Raw genomic sequence first — 6,000 nt, 5'->3', positions numbered from 1 at the left:
GAAAAAAAAGTTTAAAGCTGGAAGACATATTAAGAGAGCTAAGGGACAACATGAAACATAACTACATTGACACCATAAGGGTACCAGAAGAAGAAGAATCCAGCAAGGATTTGAGAAAGTGTTTGAATAAATAATGACATAAAACTTCCCTACCCCGGTGAAGGAAAAAGTCACTCAAGTTATAGAAAAACAGTCTCAATCAAGATGAACTCCAAAAGACCCACACCTAGACACATCATAATGAAAATGGCAAATATTAAAGATAAATAATCTTAAAGCAGCAAAAGAGAGGCAGAAAGCTACCTACAAAGGAGCACCTATTAAACTTACAGCTGATTTCTCAATAGAAAGACTTCAAGCCGGAAGGAAGTGGCATGAAGTATTTAAAGTAATGAAAAATAAAGGACTGAATCCAATCCAAGAATACTCTATTCAGCAAAGCTATTGTTCAAAATTGAAAGTGAAATAAAGAGCTTCTTAGACAAAAAAAAAAAAAAAAAAAAAAAGGCTAAAGGAATTTATTGCTACCAAATCAGCATTATGAGAAATGCCAAAGGGACTGGTGTAAGAAGAAGAAGAAATATAGAGAAAGAGAGGAACACAGACATAAATAAAGAATGGCAATGAATAAGTACTTATAAATAATAGCAGTCAATGTAAACAGCTTAAAAGCTCCAATCAAAAGACATAGGGTAGCTGAATGGATAAGAAAACATGACCCATATATATGCTGTCTATAAGAGACCCACCTTAGAACAAAGGACCCACACAGGATGAATGTTAAAGATGGAAAAAAAATTTCCATGCAAATGGAAATGGAAAAAAAAGCTTGGGTAGCAATACTCATATTTGACAAAATATACTTCAAAATGAAAGCCAAAACAAGAGACAATGAAAGTCACTGCATGATACAACAAGAGGATATAAACCTGGTAAACATAGATTCACATAATATAGAGCACCCAAATATATTTTTAAAATCTTCTGGAAGATTAAGGGAGAGATTGATAACAATAAAAATCATAAGAGACTTTGACACCCACTGACATCACTGGATGTGTATTCTAGACAAAAAATCAATAAGGACACAAGAGTCCTAAATGACACCCTAGATCAGATGGAATTAATTGACACATACAGAACACTGCATCACAAAGCTACAGGTTATACCTTCTTCTCAAGTGCACATGGGACATTCTCAAAGATAGACCACATGTTAGGACACAAAACAAGTCTCTATAAGTTCAAGAAGATTGAAACCATATCAAGCATCTTCTCGGACCACAATGTCATTAAATTAGAAATCAACTACAATAAAAACACAAAAAACATTCAAACACAGGCTAAATAGCATGTAATTAAACAATGAATGGGTTACCAAAGAGATTAAGGAAGAAATAAAAACTTCCTGGAAACAAATGAAAATGAACACACAGCAGCCCCAAATCTATGGGACACAATGAAAGCAGTCCTGAGAGGGAAGTTCATAGCACTACAGGACTACCTCCAAAAACAAGAAAAACTGCCAATAGACTCTCTAACCCTACAACTTAAAGAAATAGAGAACAACAAGAAAAACCCAGAGTAAGTAGAAAGGAAATAATAAAGATCAGAAAAGAAATAAATGACACAGAGACTTAAAAAAAAAGTACAAAAGATCAATGAAATCAAGAGCTGGTTCTTTGAAAAGAAACAAAATTGATGAAACTTTATCCAGACTCATCAAGAAACAAAGAGAGAGGACCCAAAATAACAAAAGAGAAATGAAAGGAATGAAGTGACAACTGACACCACAGAAATACAAAGGATGTTAAGAAAATCCTATGAACAACTATATGCCACCAAGCTGGGCAACCTGGATGAAATGAACAAATTTTTAGAAAAATACAGCCTTCCAAAACTAAGTCAGGAAGAGTCAGAAGACCTGAATAGGCTCATAACTACTGATGAAGTTGAAGCAGTTGAGGGGTTCAATGGGGAAAAATAAGGGGGACCTCTATAACACTTTCAACAATAAAGGAAACAAAAACAACTCCCAGCACACAAAAGCTCTGGTCTGGGTGGCTTCACAGGGGACTTTTACCAAACATTCAAAGAAGTAACACCTACCCTCCTCAAACTATTCCAAAAATCCAAGAGGAAAGAACACTTCCAAGCTCTTTTTACGATGCCAACATTAGCCTAATTCCAAAACCAGATAAAACCACTACAAAGAGAATCACAGGCCAATATTCCTGATGAACATAAATGCTAAAATCCTCAACAAGATATTAGCAAATTGGATCGAGCAACATATTAAAAACATCATACACCATGACTAATTGGGATTTGTTCCAAGGATGGAAGGCTGGTACAATATTTGCAAATCAATAAATGTGATACATCACATAAACAAACTAAAGAGGAAAATCAAATGATCATATCAATAGATGTAGAGAAAGCATTCAACAAAATTCAACACACATTTTTTACATAGTATGATATATTTGTTTAAATAAACTTCATGTTTTAGAGCAATTTTACCTTCACAGAAAAATTGAATGGAAGATACATATTTTCCCCATATTCTGACACACATTTTTGATAAAAACTCTCAGCAAAGTGAGAATAGGGGGATCATACCTCAGCATAATAAAGGTCACATATGACAAACCTATAGCCAACATCATACTCAATGGGTAAAAACTAAAACCATTTCCCCTAAGAACAGGAACAAGGCAGGGATGTCCATTTTCACCACTCTTATTCAACATAGTACTGCAAGTTCTTGTCACAGTAATCAGACAAGAAGAAACAATAAAAGGCATCCAGACTGGAAAATAGGTAGTAAAACTGTCATTATTCCCAGACGACATGATATTGTACATAGTAATCCCTAAAGACTCCACCAAAGTACTACTAGATTTAATAAATGAATTTTGCAATGTAGCAGGATACAAAATTAACACCCAGAAATTGATGACATATTTATACCCCAATAGTGAAGTCACAGAATAGGAAACCAAAAAACAAACCCCATTTACAAAAAAATTAAGATACTTAAAAATAAACCTAACCAAGAAAGTAAAAGCTCTGTACTTGGAAAACTACAGCACACTGAAAAAAAGAGATAAAGAAAGATATAAACAAGTGGAAGAATATATCATGCTCATGGATTGGTAGAAATAACATCACAAAAATGTCTATACTACCCAAAGCAATCTATAAATTCAATGTAATCCTCATTAAAATACCAATGGCATATATCACAGATCTAGAACAAACACTCCAAAAATTTATATGGAATCAAAAAAGACCCAGAATAGTTGCAGGAAACTTAAGAAAGAAGAACAAAATTGGAGAGATCACGATACCAGATATCAAGCTATACTACAAAGCCATTGTAATCAAAACAGACTGGTTCTGGCACAAGAGCAGGCATATAGTTCAATGGGACAGAACGGAGAACCCAGAAATTGACCCAAGCCATTACGCTCAATTACTATTTGACAAAAGAGGCAAGAAGCATACAATAGTAAAGACAGCCTTTTCAATAAACTGTGTTGGGATAATTGATCAGGTATATTTAAATAATGAAGCAATTCACATCATACACAAGAATAAACTCAAAATGGATAAAAGACTTAAATGTAAGTCATGAAACCATAAAAATCCTTGAAGAATACATAGGCAGCAAAATATCAGACATCCATGTAGCAAAATTTTCACTGATACAATGCCTAGGGCAAGAGAAACAAAGGGAAAAAGAAACAAATGTGACTACATCAAAATAAAAACCTTCACAGCAAAAGAAACCAGCATCAAAATGAAAAGGGAACGCACTGTATGGGAGAACATATTTCCAATGATACTTCTGATAAGGGGTTAATTTCCAAAATATATAAAGTACTCATACAACTCAATAAAAGGAAAACAAACAAAATATGTGCAGAGGACCTAAGTAGACACTTCTCCAAAGAGAACATATAAATGGCCAAGAGACATATGAAAAAAATGCTCAAACTCAGTAATCATCAGAGAGATCGAAATTAAAATGACAATGAGATACCACCTCACACCTGTCTGAATGGCTGCCGTCAATAAATCAACAAACAACAAGTGCTAGGAAGGATGTGGAGAAAGAGGGACCCTAGTATACTGCTGCTGGGAATGCAGACTGGTGCAATCACTATGGGAAACAGTATAGAGTTTGCTCAAAAATTAAAAATTGAACTGCCATTTGACCCAGTGATCCCACTTCTAGGAATATATCCTAAGAAACCCAAAACTCCAATCAGAAAGAACTTACGCACCCCTATGTTCATAGCAGCTCAATTTATAATAGCTAAGATCAGGAAACATCCTAAGTGCCCATTATTAGATGAGTAGATAAAAAAAGCTGTTGTACATTTACACCATGGAATACTATGCAGCTGTAAAAAAGAAGGATATTTTACCCTTTGAGACAGCATGGAGGGACCTGGAGAGTATTATGCTAAGCAAAATAAGCCAGTCAGAGAAAGACAAGTATCACATGATGTCACTCAAATGTGGAATCTAATGAACAAAATAAACTGACGAACAAAACAGATCCAGAGACAAGAAGCATGCAACAGACTGACATATGTCAGAGGGAAAGGGGAAGGGAAGAGATCAACCAAATAACTTCTATGCATATATGCATAACCCTAACCCATGGACACAGACAATAGTGGGTTGAAGGCCTGGAGAGGGAATGGGAATGGGGAAGAAGGGGGTCAGTGGGGAAAAAAGGGGGACATCTGTAATACTTTAATCAATATAAATAAACTTAAAAAATAAAAATAGAAAAAATAAAATAATTATGATTATTTAAGAATTGTAATAGAAAATTTGACAATATGCAAGACAGATAGATAGGCAGATGCAAATGGAGATATGGAAACTCTAAGAAAGATTCAAAAGGAAATGTTAGAATAAAAAGAAAACTAACAAACTAAGAGTGCTTTTGATGAGCTCAGCAACAGACTGGACATGCCTGAGGAAGAATTAATGAGCTTGAAAACATGTCAATACAAATCACCCAAACTGAAATAAGAAAAAAAGTAGTGGGGAAAAAAATCCAAAACAGAATATTCAAGAACTGTCAGACAATTTCAGAAGGTATAATATTTAATTAACTGGAATACCAGACGGAAAAGAAATAATTAAATTTGTAAATTAAACAACACACTTCCAAATATCTTTAGGTCATGGAAGAAGCCCCAATATAAATTTTAAAATATTTTGAATTATGTTAAAATAAAAATGCAAAAATTTGTGTAGCAAAAGCAGTACTTAGGGATAAAGTTTATAAGGGGAAAAAAATCTAAAATCAAAACCTAAAATTATGATTTAATATTCTAGAAAAAGAAGAGCAAATTGAGCCTAAGGCAAGCAAAAGAAAAGCAGTAAGAAAAAATTCTGCAGAATCTATATAATTAAAAACAGGAAAACAATATAAAAAAATCAATGAAATCTAAACTAGGCATTTGAAAAGATCAACAAAATTGATAATCTTCTAGCAAGGCTAATAAAAAAAAAGTTACATGACACAAATTACCAATACTAGAAATGAGAAAGGAATCATCATAGCTGATCCCATGGGCATTAAAAGTATAATGAAGGAACTAAAGGAATACTGACAACTCTATGTCCACAAATGTAATAAATTAGATAAAATTATCTTCAATGACACAAAGTCCAAAAACTCACACAAGGATAAAAAGGTAACCTGAGTAAATATATATAAAATAAATTAATTAAATCAATAATTAATATCCTTCAAAAGAGAAATCACTAAGTCCTGATGATTTCACTGGAGAATCTACAAATATTTAAAGAATTAATAGCAATTCCACACAACCCTTCCAAAAATAAGGCACAGAGGTATAGGGAATACCCTAATTCATTCAATGAGACCATTACCCAAACGGCAAAACCAATTACAGATATTACAAGAAAGAAAATTTACATACCAATATCTCTCCTGATTATAGATCA

General features: G+C 33.5%; 1 protein-coding gene across 2 annotated transcripts in view; it reads left to right on the top strand.

Moving 5' to 3' along the window:
• Nucleotides 1-6,000, top strand: part of GABRA3 (gamma-aminobutyric acid type A receptor subunit alpha3) — a 422,854-nt gene that overhangs the window by 408,978 nt on the left and 7,876 nt on the right. The gene's annotated exons all lie outside the window — the stretch shown is intronic.

Source organism: Miniopterus schreibersii, assembly GCF_964146895.1.
Source record: "Miniopterus schreibersii genome assembly, chromosome: X".
Classification (NCBI taxonomy): domain Eukaryota; kingdom Metazoa; phylum Chordata; class Mammalia; order Chiroptera; family Miniopteridae; genus Miniopterus; species Miniopterus schreibersii.
Note: the sequence above shows the minus strand (reverse complement) of the source record. Positions and strands in the feature narration are given on the sequence as shown.